A 15,541-nucleotide genomic window follows, 5' to 3' on the forward strand; every position below is an offset into this window, starting at 1 on the left:
TTCCTAATAACCAGATCATGGTGGAAAATAAAAAAGAGCTGGGTTTTGGCAGGAACATAAAGCTTGTATAGATGAGCAGGTTGGATTACTATTAAGATGCAGCTCTAGAAGTTTCCTAAAACCTCTGCACAGGTCCAGAACAACATACACACACCACACACCATGAGTTACAGAAACTAGGAATTAAAAACCAACATGCAAAGAAATATTAAGGCTGTTGACAAAACTACTTTGACCTGTAGAATGAGGGAGGCAAGCTAACTCATTTCCCCTTGAGGTTTGAGGGACACCCCAAAGGAGATGAGAGTGAAATAGGAAGCATTTGATAAAGTCAATATACACACTGTCTCTCCTACAGATTACACTAAACATCAGATGATTAAATAAATGCACTTCTGAATGACTGTTCTCAAATCCCCTACTTCAACCAATGTGATTTAATAGAAGACCATTTAAATAGAGTGCTGAGGTAAGGAGGACTCTAGCAAAAATGCTAGAGAATACAATCCTTAAAATTCATTGTTCTCCACAATTATAACCTAGCTTTACTTTAGCATTAATGGGACTAAACAATATTTATAATCCCAACAAAAAGCAAAATAAATTACCACAACAGTCCATGCATTAAAAATGTAAGAAGCATAAATTGGCTAGTTCACTTGCATGTCATATCTGGAAATTTCAGTCTCGACAGTTTAACGATAAGAGATTAAGCTCAAAAAACAATTAACAAAATAAAAATACATTAGTGTTCTTGAAAACAGTTTTTTTGCATGATGTATGCTTTTTTTAAAAAAAAAGTTTGATAATCACAAAGTTTCCATTAAATTTCTAATACCTGCAATTAATATATCCAATAAACATTAAATATGTTTTGTGGATTTTACAAAACTAAAACTGAAAATGTTTTATATGTTTTTACAGGAAAGAAAAATGGTGGGAGGGGTAGGGAAATCCTAGGCTACTTGTACCATAGATAATATCAATATAAATATATTGGTGTCAATCTTCTTTCAACTGACATATTTATCATATGAGGAATTTTAAAAATTCAACATTAGTAGAAAACCACACTTAAATGTGTTTTTTCAAAAGAGGAAGCACTTTCAGAAGCTTCTGGCAACTCATTAGAAATAAATGGAGCAAGCACACTACAGGAAACCAAATACAAATCTGTTTTCAAGGGAATCTTGAGCTTTTGCACTAGAACTATTTGAACCTCCATCCTGTTAATTGTGAAGACTACTTAAGATATTCTGTGTCAGCAATCAGGGCCAAGAGTGCAGGCATAACTATAGTAGTCCCACATTCAAAATTCTTGAAAACACATTTAAGAATGTCAGTAGGTGGTAGATTAAAGTCATATGCATTAGGAAGCTAATAATTTGAAAAATGTACAGGAGCAATGAACCCTGAAGTTTATCAAGCATTGCAATAACTATTAAGAACAATTTTGTGTAGCTCTAAGTAAGAAAATAAAACTAAAATGATACTAGCTTAAAATGAATAACCATAAATGCAACAATCCAAATCTCATTAGTGGTATTTGAAATGTGGCATTCAAGCATCAGTAAAACTTAGAACTGATTGATTCATTCCAATCCATCTAAGGAGTTATCATTAAGTAATATATTTATTGAAAATATTTCTGTATCACCTCCCAACCCACAAGACAATTAACAAATAAAAACCAATTAAAACAATCCTAAGATAAACACACTTTTAAAATTAAATGAACACACCAAACACTTGGTCTTCTTCATAGTCCAATAGTCCAGAAAGAATAATATTTATCTGTTAAAATAGGTCTGTGACATCACCAGAGTTTGGAAACGTTATTTTTGATGTACCATACCCAGAATCCCGCACTCAACATGATACGTGAATATGCTGGCTAGGGAATTCTAGAAGCTGCAGTAACGTTCCAGAGAGTAAGGAGACAAGAAAGGACACAAAAATGGAAAGCTAGAGAATGGGGTTTGAGTGGGTTAGATAAAAAATGGAGATTTCAAAAATTAATGTACCTCAAATAATTCATTTTCCCCAAAGCTCAGATACAAAAGGTGGTTGAGGTTGAGTAAAATCCCCAACTGCACTTTTCACATTCATTCTGAAAAGGGTTTTACCATTGGCTCTTAACTCAAACCTGAATGGCAATTAACCACAAACTTGCTACATTTTTTCATGTCTAACACAGTAATAACAACAACAACAACAACAACAATGCTTTATTTGTAGCCCACCCTATCTCCCCAGGGGGGCATATACTGAATGAGATTTTGTGAAGCTGGGCAAACCTGATCAGAGCCAATCACAGTTTAAGAAATGCTGTGAAGGAAAAGGTTACAAATCAAAGGCATACCATAACTAGTATAGAACAAGATAGGGAAAAGAAAAAACAGATAAGGGTTGTCAAAAACAAGTGAAGATCTGAATAGATTTTGGGGAGTTGTCAATAAGGAAAGTGTTTGGGGAGTTCATGTATAATCTAATAATAATGTAATTAATTTTAGTTGTTATATTTCATAATCTGTACCCGAGTGTTTTATTTAAAAATGAATAGAGAACTGATCACACGCTATTGCACTGAACCCAAAGATCAATAGAGTCCAGAACTCACACTGAGGCCTGAGTACCAGATATAGAGAGGAATCTTAAAGGTAAAAGGATAAGATGTGTGACAAGCCCTAGCTTTGGAACGATAGAGCCAGCTTCGAGAGAAGAACCGTCAGAAGTTTTTAGCTTAGTAATTACTACAGTAGAGTCTTGCTTATCCAACCTTCACTTTATCCAATAGTTCAAGATTTTCTATCTGTTGGCTCACTCATTAATCAGAATGGAGAGAGTAGTAAAAAAAATCAGAGGAAACTTAGGATGTGCAAGGACAGCTAAGAAAAAATTAGACAGGATCCCGAAATGTAAAAATTTTTACTTGAATACTGAAGTTAGGACTGTCTATGCAGTCATATTTTGAATATCTATGTCTGCTTGTGAAAACTGAACAGTGAAGAAAAGTATAGGAAGAAAATCAATTCTTATGAAATGTAGAACTGGAAAAGAGTTCTACGTATACCATGAACTAATAAAAAGATAAATAAATCAGTCCTAGAACAAATCAAGCCAAAAATTTCCCTAGAAGCCAAGATGACTAAACTGATTCTGCCATACTTTGGCCATATCATGAGAAGACATGATTCACTAGAAAAGACAGCAACACTTCTTAACATAGAAGGCAGTTGGAAAAGTGGAAGGCCACCTTAAAGATGGATAGACTCAATCAAGGAAGTCATGACTCTGAGTCTGCAATACTTGAGCAGAGATGTAGATGAGGTGACTTGGAGGTCTCTCATTTATAGGTTTACCATAAGTCAAAGTTGACTTGGGGGCAGTCTCTTGCTTTAAAAGTGAGTTGTTATCCTGTTTTAATAGTTTACATAAGGCTATATTCACATAATATACTATGTCAGCAGCAGACAGTTAATGTCTTCTATTTCCAACAATAAAAATTGTGGGAGGAGGTGTTTGAAAGATGGGAGAATTAACTGGCCTCTATTAACATTTGAAAAAGAGCAAAAATCAGTATGAAGATATAATCAAGCCCTACAATGTTGATTATTAATTTTGTTCTGAATTACCAATGAATAGGACATAGGAAAAACTCTATGCTGCTCACACTGATAACAGATTTAATACTAGACGAAACTGTGCAAACATTTTCCACAGATGGTAATGCCTCTGCGGAGCTCAGCAACAACAGCACTCGCAGCATCCTTACCCTACCATGGTGCCACCACATTCCCCCAGTTCATGCCATTTGTCTTCTCCATGACATTACATGCCTTCAAATTAAGAATGCTACAACAAGCTGGTACCAATCAGGCAAAATGGAAGAAATGAGTCCCAGAGCAAGAATTCACAGGATCTCAAAGCTTTATAATTTGATCTCAGGGAGCAGCAAAGCCTATCAAGTCCTTTGTTTCCTCTGTCCCCATAACAATCAGACTTTACTAATAGGTGGGGAAGCAAGAAAAGGGGGAAGGGGGGACCAAGGAGCCTGGTGCATGGTGCATTGTTCTCTTGTTTTTTTCTCTAATGTGCTGTAGTTTTCGCATTAAGAGGAGGCCTGGTAGGAGAGAAGAATTTAAGGAGGATGGCTGCAAAGGTAGCAACAAAAGGAGATTTGAAGTAGGTACCTGTGATATTTTTTAGAAGCCTTGTCCCTTTTTTTTCACACTGCTCTGCACACTGCTAATCAGTGATCTACTGGAAACTTCAGATCCTACTGAAAAGCCTGGCAGGGTATTTGGCTTTCCATTCTTCTACTCTTGTTTATTCCCAATACAAGTATGTTCAACAGCCTCAGAAAGAGCCCTTGAACAACAGCAGTCACTTAGCAATGAAATGTAAATTACTGACATGGGCTAAAACTTGGACTTGCCACTGCTAATGAGCACATTTTTTAAAAAAGGGAAAATGCACAGTAGATTACTATAACCTTTTAACTTAACCCTCTATGTACTGAAAGCTACAATTCAGCATCACATAGAAAGGTTTATAATAGAAGTGCTACATAACAGCTTTTTAAACTATCAACTCAAGGTTAACCAAAAAGCATGTAAGAAAACTGTTGGGCATTGATTGAAGTGGAGGTTCAGATCCAATGACACTACTCATGTAAACTACATAATTAAGTGCTATGGGACTAAAGGAAGGCTTCTATGCTAGGTCCTATTAACTGCCCATCTAGCCAAGCATGCTTTCTCCAAATAGTGGCAGGGCAAAAGCCTTAGAGAGGTTTAAAAGCGTGGAATGGAAATACACCATCTCCTATTCTGATTTATAGAAACATAGTAGCGCCTCCCTTGATCATTTGATGTCATATTGCCTTTGGATGTCTGCGTACATTTCTGTACCATTCAACACCAGCATATTTCTATTTTTTTCTAAATGACAAAAACATTAAAAGACATTTCACTTTCTTCTTCAAACAGAACTGCACAAAATATGGAAAACTAGGTGGACTATACTGAACTTCTGAATAGGGCTTTCACTTCTATCCTTTCAGATATAAAATCTTCTTAGTAAAAGTCCATTCAAAAAAGAGATGTTTGGGGGGGACGGACGGCATCAGTAATGATGATGTTGTTGTGACTGCGCCTTCGGGGATTATGGTTGATGGGGATGGAATTCGAAGAGGAAGAAAAAACCCTCGTGATGAGGGTTCACTGGAGGAGTTGCGCAGGAAGCGACTTAGAGAGCTATACGGGGGATCTTCTGAGGAAGATTCAGATGGGGAGATGGATGCTGAGGAACAGGTGGTGGCTGGGGAAGCGGGCACTGAATGGGCACAGCCACCGGAGATGTCTGGGGATTTGGGGCCTATGGATACTTCTGAACCTGGGGTTTCTGCAGGAGCTGATCCCAATTGGGATGCTTGGAGAAGGGAGGATGGTTCTTTAAGTGTTCATGGGGCTAAGTGTGGGCAGGATGATTGGGACTCCGACGAATTGCTAGGTACTCCAGATCCACGAGCTCTAGCTGTGTGGAGTTCAGACTCTGAGTAGATTTGGGACACCTGGTGTTTGGGTGTGAGTGTTTGGTCACCCAGGAGGAAGGGGAATAAAATGGGAATGTTTGACCACTGCACTTTGCGTGTGGCAAGGTGTTGCTGAGGCGCCATTGGGATCTCTGTGTTTCCATGAAGACTGGACTTGGACTATGATTTGAATCTGCTGTTATCACCTAGCTTGGCTCTCGCTGTGTCTTATCGTGGACCTGTTTTGGATGACTGCACCCTCTTCAGACCTTGGACCGGAATTTGACCTTGCTACTGCCTTCGCCCTGTGATTGATGACTACTATCTGCTTTTGACTCCTGGCTTGCTCTTTGGACACCGCTGTTATCTCCTGACCTGACCTTGGAATCCCGGATGACGTCTTTTCACTATCCTTTTGGAGCCTTCGGCTTTATCCACATTGTGGAAGCAGTCTACTGCATTCTTAGTTTGTTTGTTTGTTTCCTGACCAATTTGGTGTTTTCTTTTGGGAACTGTTCCTTTGAAAACTACAGAGCCGGCTGGCAGGGCTTGGACTCAGAAAGTGCAGTTCGCACTAAGTTTGTTTAGCTTTGTTTTTACCTGCTTGTGTTGCTGAATTATATTTTTGTTTGAACTGCTCTTGAAGCACTGATAGTGAAGTGTTTCAAGGTTTTTTCTGTGTTAACATTACTTTTTGGCTTATCTGCTGAATAAACTCTGAGAATGGTGATAAACAGAAACAGTCTAAATATGTTGAGATATACAAATACTTTGGATTTATTTTTATTTGTGGCAAAACAATATTATGCATAAACCTTAAGGCTTAAAGAAGATGCAGAGGTGGGTTTTTTCACCTAAAGACCTACCGTATATACTCCAGTATAAGCCGAATTTTTCAGCCCTTTTTAAGGGCTGAAAAAGCTCCCCTCAGCTTATACTCGAGTGAGGGTCCTGGTCAGCTTATATTCAGGTTGGCTTATACTTGAGTATATAGGTCATCAGAGTTTGGTAGACTTAGTTTACAGTTTTATGTAAAGATTCAAAAACATTTAACTTACTGATGCCTCAATTAATGTAATTTTATTGGTATTTATTTTTATTTTTGAAATTTACCAGTAGCTGCTGAATTTCCCACCCTCGTCTTAAACTCGAGTCAATAAGTTTTCCAGTTTTTTGTGGTAAAATTAGGTGCCTCGGCTTATATTCGGGTCGAGTTATACTCGTGTATATACGGTATCTCTTCCAGCAGGCCTACCCAGTCAGTTTTAAGCATGAATTTTAAACTCGTGTCCTCTGTTCTGTGTATTTAATGTGTATTTTATATAAATACATTTATATAAATTTAATACATTTAAAATACATTTTATATAAATACATTTAAATAAATTTAATGTGTATTTTATATAAATACATTTTCATATGTATCTTTTATTGAACTACATTTTAATATGTGTGTTTATAGAATTTTTGCAATGTTTGTGTCCTCTTCAAATGCTCATGCTGATGAGTTTGAAGTCAATGGAGATTTAGGATGAAAACAGAAGTGATAGTCTCCACTCCTCTGCCAGTTCCTGCTCTGCCTCCTCTCACAAAATTGGGTTAAGAGAGATGACTTGCCAAAGATCATAATTAAACACTTGCAGAAATCTTTTGAAATTTTACTGAGGGCCACATGCTGCCTAACTGATTTCAAGAATAAGAACTGAGCGTGGAAAGACTTCATCACAAATACCTAGTTTCTTGTCAAATATTTATTTATTTATTTATTGTATTTCTATAATGCCTTTCTTACCTCTAGGGGGACTCAAAGCAGTGTGCAACATAATAAATGGCAAAAAATTAATGCCGCAGATACTAAAAAAGCAATACATAACATATATAAATCAGTAACATATAAATATGAATTAAAACCATTTAAAACTATAGAAAAAGCATCACACCTGGACATAAACGTATCAGACATTTTAACTATTGCACTAGTCCCGTTGTTGTCACTTAGTTGCTACAAACACCTGCTTGCATAGCCAGGTTTTGAGTTGTTTTCTGAACACCAGGAGGGAGGGACTGATCTCATCTTTCTGGGGAATGAATTCCACAGTCAGGGGCCCACCACCGAGAAGGCCCTGCCTCTAATCCCCACCAGTTGTACCTGCAAAGTCGCAGGGACCGAGAGCAGGACCTCCCCGGCTGATCCTAGTGCTCAAACTGGTTCATAAAGGGAGATATGTTCGGACAGGTATAACAAATGTATAACTACCTTCTATCTTTATTGTATCTTATAAAAGATAAATGCTCCCATAACACAGTAACTGCAACTTTGTAAATGAAAATCTTGGAACTATAACTATAACTTGAAGTTCTGATTAAATTCTGTTTGGCCAAAAAGTTGCTTTAAGAACATACAAGAGCCATATAGATCTGACCAAAGGTCTACAGACCATTGTCCTACTTTATTATTAAAGAAGCTAACAAGTTTTTGCATGGGATGCATATAAGCAAAATGTGAATGGAATAGCACTTTCCAGCTCATGATCACCAGTAACTAGTATTCAAAGTCATACAGAGCAGATGAATAATATACATTTTGAGAACCTCTAAAACTATATACAACTTAGAGCCTTAGCATGTCTTAGCTGACCCTTAACAAATCTCTGGATGTTACAGGCTTATGAGAACTTACTTTTATCAATGCTTTTGGAAAGTTTTTAATTTGTATTATTTTAAATAGGTTGTTAACCACTGTGAATTCCATTACTGGAAGAAAGGAAGGATATAAATGAATAAAATAAAAGGAGATTCCAGATATTGATGGTCATTCCCCACTTGAGCATATTTTTGTACTGTCAGCATTTGTTCTATATTAAGTTTCAATTTAAAACGTTTCACACAAAACAGATAATCTCTGCATCCATAATTTTCTTACACACTAGAGTCACCCAAAAATTACCTGTGTATAAGAAATTATTTTGGGGTATAGTAGTCCTAAACTATAAACAAAGTACATGGGAGCTATGATTTTCCCCCATTTATACAAAATGAAAAATCCTACTAAACTATAGTTTTCTTGTCATAATATGCATCTTAACAACCAAAAAAAATATTCAAGAGTAAAACTAATCTTGCATTGCTATAAATCTGTCCAAGGATATTGTCATCAAGATTGAAATCCAAACCCACCAGATTGCTAGGAACTGAGCCGAGAGTAGAATAATGATTGCAAAATTGCCAAGTTTGGCAGCCACACAGCAACAAAACAGCTTCACAACAACATGAACAAATGCTTTTATGTAATTGTTTTATATTTTGGGGATGTGTCAAAAAATGTCAACTAGTTAGGAAAATCGTTTGCTTTCAGAGTAAAATATATCTTTTATTAAAAACCAAAGCCCCTGAATTCACAACTTCTTTTCTTCAACAGAAAAAGAGATTCACCTTTTTAATACAGCAAGCCATACTCCATAATACATTAAAATGACAAGCACTTCCTAAGAAGCCCGTTCAATACACCAGCTATTTCTACCAATTTAAGAAGAAAGCACAGAACCATACAAACAAGACTCGGTTCACAAGAACTGGGTTGTCATTTGGTTAAGTTCCCCAACATAAATAAGTATGCAGTATTTTCTATTTGAAAAGAAGGCAGCAGTAACTATGTGTTGTCAAGGCAGTCCAGCACAAAAATTCTGAATCTAGAAACATGAACAAGCAGCATATAACTCAGATGGCATAAATGAAGCCAAACAACTGTAATCTGAGAAATTGTTACTCTATATGATTACTATATCTAAATTCATAATATAAAACCAAAGAAAGTTATTACCTTTAACAAATATACTTAAAGGCAGGAAAACCTGGCATATGACTCCTGACCTGCATTTTCATACAATAAACAGAACCTGAAGTATGATTTGCTAACATTCTAAACATAAAGTACTAACAGACTTCTTGATATTTTTCCATACTGGCAAGACTTCTTAGTTATTTCAGCAGGACTTTAAAGACTTGCATTTTTGTGCTATACTTCCTCTCCTTTATTTTTGCTCTTTAATAGTCATGTTTTTAAATGGTTTTAATTTTATGGATAGTTTTACATTTTGACTCTCATATTTGGTATCTTTTTTGATTTTCTATTTCTCTTTTATTGGTTACTAGCTTGAATACCCAGCATTGTCTGGGTTATTGGAAAAAGTCATTTTTTTATTTTACAAAATGCGTAAGTTTGTGGGTGAACACAAACACACATCATGCCAGCTTAACCCCCTGAAACTCCATCAGTAGTTAAAAGTTTCATATGTTGGGCAAGTTTGCTCTAAATGCATCATTGGTGGGGTTCAGTGTGATCGCTAAAGGATGAACTACAGCTCCCACCATGGTGGGTCAGTTCCCCCAAACCCCTCTGGATGTAGGTGAACGACAACTCCCAGAAATGAAGGCTAGTTCCCTCCAAACCCCCTTAGTAGGTTCTGCTGGTCATGGGGGTTCTGTGTGCCAAGTTTGGTCCCGGTCCATCGTTGGTGGGGATCAGAGTGCTCTTTGATTACAGGTGAATTATAAACCCCAGTACCTACAACTCCCAAATGTCAAGGTCAATTCCCTCCAGTATGTTCTGTCAGTCATGGGGATTCTGTGTGCCAAATGTGGTCCAGGTCCATTGTCAGTGGGGGTCACAGTGCTGTGTCTTGATACAGGCTGAACTACAACTCCCCCAACCCCCTCCAGTCGGTCCAGTAGCTGATCAATTTCTCTGTTGTGCACCATTGGAAAGCGTAGAAAAGGGTTAAGGGAGAGGCAGTGGGCAGGGTCATGCAAATTATACACCAATAGAGAGAGAAAGGAATCCTGGGATGTGGCACTCGCTATAACCTGCAATGTCAGTGGAGGGAGAGCTTTGGTGGCTCCTCAGCACTGTGAGTTAAAGCTGTTTGTGGAAGTGGGAAGAAATAGACACCTGTGCCACATACACACATCCAGATTTTCGCTTTTATTATGTGTATAGATAAGACACCTTGTGCCTCAAACTGGGAAGATGACAGCATACAAGGTTATATGCGTATGTGTGTGGGGGGGTGGATGGATAGAAGATAGATAGATAGATAGATAGATAGATAGATGGATGGATGGATGGATGGATGGATGGATGGATGGACGGACGGACGGACGGACGGACAGACGGAGGACGGAGGACGGAGGACGGACGGACAGACAGACAGACAGACAGATAGAAGATGAATAGATAGAACATTGAAGTGATACAATTTCTTTTTTTCTGAAACATTTTTACCAAACTGGATGTATGTAAATTGTTGGCTGGATACTTGGCCTCAATTAATGTCTCTAATATCAAGGGAACTTCAGATGCCTCCAAAGCTACAGAGCCAAAGCTGAATTATAATAAATGTAAAAAAAATCCATTTAGCTAATAAAGGTAGTTTTAACTGCTCCAACAAAATTGAAAAAGACAAAAAATCATTTCAAATGAGTATATTATATTTGCCACACAGTGCTAACTATTGAAATTGTTGGCAAACACTACCATTGTCCATTTAAACAGAGGTGCAAAAAATGAAAACTCCAAGGCTGACCATGTGGCTTTACTCACTTTAAAAGGATATGTCCAAAAAATCAATACAAGATCATAGTTATTTTGGTGGCATGTAAGACTTAGAAAGCGGAACCCTCCATCTTTGATCGGAATTTGCATCCTTTTTACTGAATTTCAAAGAGAAAACACCCCCTTCCTGGCCAAAAGAAATACCGTAAACAATACACAAGGGTTGCATAGGGATAATGCCTACTAAGTATCCAAGATTATTCAAAGTTATCAAAATTAAACAGCACTTAAGTTATATAAAAGGCAGTTAGGTATTTAATATCAATACATGATTTCAATTCCCTCATAAATTAATCATAAACTCCCAATTCTCAGTTGATTAATTATAACTTTATATTCATGTCTTTAAATTTATTAATTTAAATTATTATTTAAATTATTAAATTTAAACTAATTAATTATTTTAATATTATTAACTTTAATTATCTAATTAACTTTAATTACAGACTTGATACTAAACTAAAATTTAGAAACCAAATTGATTATGATATTGTCAGTGCTAATTACACTACATTTATGTCCTTTTGCATTTGACTATAGTCTTTTTCAACAATTTTAAAATCAATTTCAGTGATAGTGATAAACGGCAATTCTATAAAAAGTGGGAGAAGATGCAAAACCAGGCTTATGGAGATTCCATGTGGCATATTTTGCTCACAGTCACTGAAAGATAAAGTCAGCACTTTGAACTGAGCCTTGAAAGGAACTAAGAATCAGTCAGAAAGGACAGCATCATCTTGGTGTAAGACAATTGTAAAACCGCATTCCAATCAATACTATTGCCCAGCAATTTGAAGCCAAAGTAATTGTACATTTATATTAGCTTATTACATGAAATATTCTGTCCATAAACTACCCTGGGAAATTATCTGAAATACAATATAAAATTACTTTGGTGGGGATGTTACGTACTTAAGGGCTCCTTTTTTGCCAGCCAGGGTATGGCAAAGGCCTTTGCCAGTGGGTTCATACCAAAGCAGCCATCTAATGATGAGGTCTTGTTACGCTAAATGGTACTTCATATTTGCCAAATAATCTCACAGGGAAGGCTACAGAATGGTTCCATGAGAGAATTTAAGTGTGTTGTCGAAGGCTTTCATGGCCAGGATCACAGGGTTGTTGTATGTATACCGGGCTGTATGGCCATGATCCAGAAGTATTCTCTCCTGACGTTTCTCCATGCCTCACAACCTCTGAGGATGCCTGCCATAGATGTGGGCGAAACGTCAGGAGAGAATACTTCTGGAACATGGCCATACAGCCCGGAATACAAACAACAACCCAGAGAATTTAAGCTTCTCTAGTCCTCTTCACTAATGACTATATGATGGACAAGGAGCTTGCTTACCATCTGAATTTTCCCCTCCTCTTTCACAGCCACCTCGCTGAAAGAATGAAACAAGGGAAGTAAGAAATCAAAGCAGCACCACTAAGTAGAAGTGGACAAGGTAACTGGCAAGGCATGTTAGGTTGATGTTACAGAAAGGGAAGCCTGGGTGACAAAAACAGTGAGTAGAAGATGTAAGTAGAAGTCTCCCATCTCTGGAGGCCTCCAACTCAATAGGTAGCACAATGTGACATTCTCATGGGTGTCACTTCCTTATACCTAAACTTTGATTAAATTTGAACTCCAGGATCCAACTGGAAACTGTAGATTACTTCCAGGTTAAGTAGATTTATTACCATATATTTTGTTCTGTAACTACATTCCCTCGCCCTCTTTCTTCCCCACAATTATGAATAAATCCTCTCCAATTTTGGAATCTGGTGGTTTAGTTAGAAACACATTAAAGCAGCCTTCCCAATGGCTTGAATATGTAATTCTCTTTAAAATATTTGAGGCTATATCAGGCATGGGCAAACTTCAGCCCTCCAGGTATTTTGGACTTCAACTCCCACAATTCCTAACAGTCGGTTGAAGTCCAAAACACCAGGAGGGCCAAAGTTTGCCCATGCATTGTTTTGAGGAGGCAAGGAGAAAAGAGCTTTTGATTCTTCCATGATGTCTAGAAGGTAAACTGGTATCCACTTCCAACCCAACCTACTTTTAAGTTCTGTTGGCTTCAAAGCTTTCTGCAAATCATCATTTAGAAATGCAGAATGGGAGTATAATTTAGGGGAAATGATTGTACGTTTAAAAACCTACCTGACAAGGGTGTTGACAGAGTGCTATAGCTCTACAGATGTCTCAGAAGCATGCATGTGTGCAAGAACCTCATCACCAATAATCTATGGAAGATCTACCCTGTCTTACTATTGTTTTTATCATTTTCACCACTCTTAAGAAAAACAAAAACAATGGCTACTCTAAAATGTGCTTTAAAACCAATTGCTTAATTCACAGGACGTATCTTCATTATGGAGCCTAATACAATTCTAGCTGGTTCTAACTACTTATTTGATTGATTTGGTCAAGCAGTATGATGCTGAATTAGCATCTTAATGATACAGCAGGAAATCACGGACTTCAAGAAAAAACAGAAGCATCATAAAATGTTGACAGAATACATGGAATATTATGGACCTAGTCAGAACAAATTTCTACTATAATCAAATCATTTTAAAGTAATGATTAAAATTAAACCTGAACTGCATATTACGAATGGCTTATTTTTCACTTTTGTCTCACATTCCTTTCTATGAATCTTAATCATACAAACAGATTTTCTAAATAAAAGAAAACCCGTAAGGAGAATAATATCTGATTTCCAATTAATACAATCAAGTAGTTCAAGCATCCTATGTATTATTGCAACAATTTATGAACACTTTTATCAGAAAATAGCATTGATATTTAGTTTGTATATCAAAGAAAAAATCCACTTGCTTTGCTTCATAATTACTAACCACTGCTTCTACAAAATAAGGAAACTTAACTCACAACACCCACCAGCCCCAGTTAGTAAGGTCATTGGTTAGCAATGGCAGTTCAATAGCTTCTGAAGACCAGACATTCCTATAGCAATTAAAATTATTACTTGAATCCCTTTAATTTAAAATCAGTCCACACAGAAATATATTGTTTGACTTTTAAAAAATAGAATTTGTCTGCATGTTATCAGAACAAATGTACTAGATATTAAGATATTCTTCCAAAACTTAACAATACATTCACTTTATATCTCATCTTTTGTGTATAACTTTTAGTTTTTCCTGTATATATATTTTCTCTGCCATGAAATGGAGAAACTCATTTTCTCTCTCCCTCTCTCCCTTCATTTTGAGTATTTTCCTTTCTACCACAGTCTAACACTGTGCTCTCAACTGGAGCTCAAACAGCCCATGAATGAACAAAAGACTTTTCCATTTGTGGGATGATGGGCCAACATTTATTTTGAACAGAAATAATCCCTTAGTATGGCATCAAATCCTACTCTAGAAGGTCCCTGAATTTGAGAAATAGAGGATGAGTTGCGAAGGGACCGAAAAGGTTAAGATGCCAAAGACTATATAGATGCAAAGAACATCAATCAGCTCTTTAGATGCCAAAAAGAGTTTGCTTATTCAAACTCCTAGAAGTCACTACACATTCTTGTTAATTTGCATTTTAAAAGGAGTGGACAAAATACAGACTCCTTTGGAGCCCTTGGCCACCCTTTTCCTGGACATTAAAAAAGGAATTAATTGCCTCTTAAGGAGCAGCTATTCGCTTTTAAAATATGGAGCAGGGCCCTCTGCATGTTAAGAAAATGTCCAAAAGCAGAAGTGGACTATTCATTTGTTGTTGTGTTTTTGTGACTACAAGTTGTCTCAAATTAGGGTGACCCTAAGGCAAACTGATAATCCACTGTCAATGATCACTGCATACTTTGGAGGCTGAAAGAATATACTTTGCCTAATGTCACCCAATGAGTTTCCAAAACTGATCAATCCTGGTCTTCTGAAGGTCTAGACCAGTGGTTCTCACCCTGTGGGTCCCCAGGTGTTTTGGCCCACAACTCCCAGAAATCCCAACCAGTTTACCAGTTATTAGGATTTCTGGAAGTTGAAGGCCAAAACATCTGGGGAACCACAGGTTGAGAACCACTGGTCTAGACCAATATTCAAATACCAAAAGCAAAAAAGTGCATCTCTCTAACTCAGCATAAACTACATTGTGATCTTAAGGGAAAATGTTACTGCACTGCTGATCTATGCATTCCTATCTGATACAAGTTTACTCCAATATAATTCAGCATGTGTAACCTCAGCTGTTCAGTCATAGCTTCCTGTAAGTATGCCATGTGTTTAAATAATTCAACGTCGGGCTTTAAAATATTTGCTCGTTTCAAATTACATAAGTCCTGTTGTATATGCCTTCAAGTCAACTCCAACTCATGGCAACCTTATTCTAGGGTTTTTCTTGGCAAGATTTATTCAGAGGGAATTTGGCTCCCTCTAAGAATGAGTGTAAT

At 37.0% G+C, this 15,541-nt stretch overlaps 1 protein-coding gene across 2 annotated transcripts in view; it reads right to left on the bottom strand.

The window, feature by feature from the left end:
• The window catches only part of pcca (propionyl-CoA carboxylase subunit alpha), a 299,632-nt gene that overhangs the window by 224,572 nt on the left and 59,519 nt on the right, over nucleotides 1-15,541 (bottom strand). The gene's annotated exons all lie outside the window — the stretch shown is intronic.

The sequence above is a fragment of the Anolis carolinensis genome, chromosome 3, assembly GCF_035594765.1.
Source record: "Anolis carolinensis isolate JA03-04 chromosome 3, rAnoCar3.1.pri, whole genome shotgun sequence".
Classification (NCBI taxonomy): domain Eukaryota; kingdom Metazoa; phylum Chordata; class Lepidosauria; order Squamata; family Dactyloidae; genus Anolis; species Anolis carolinensis.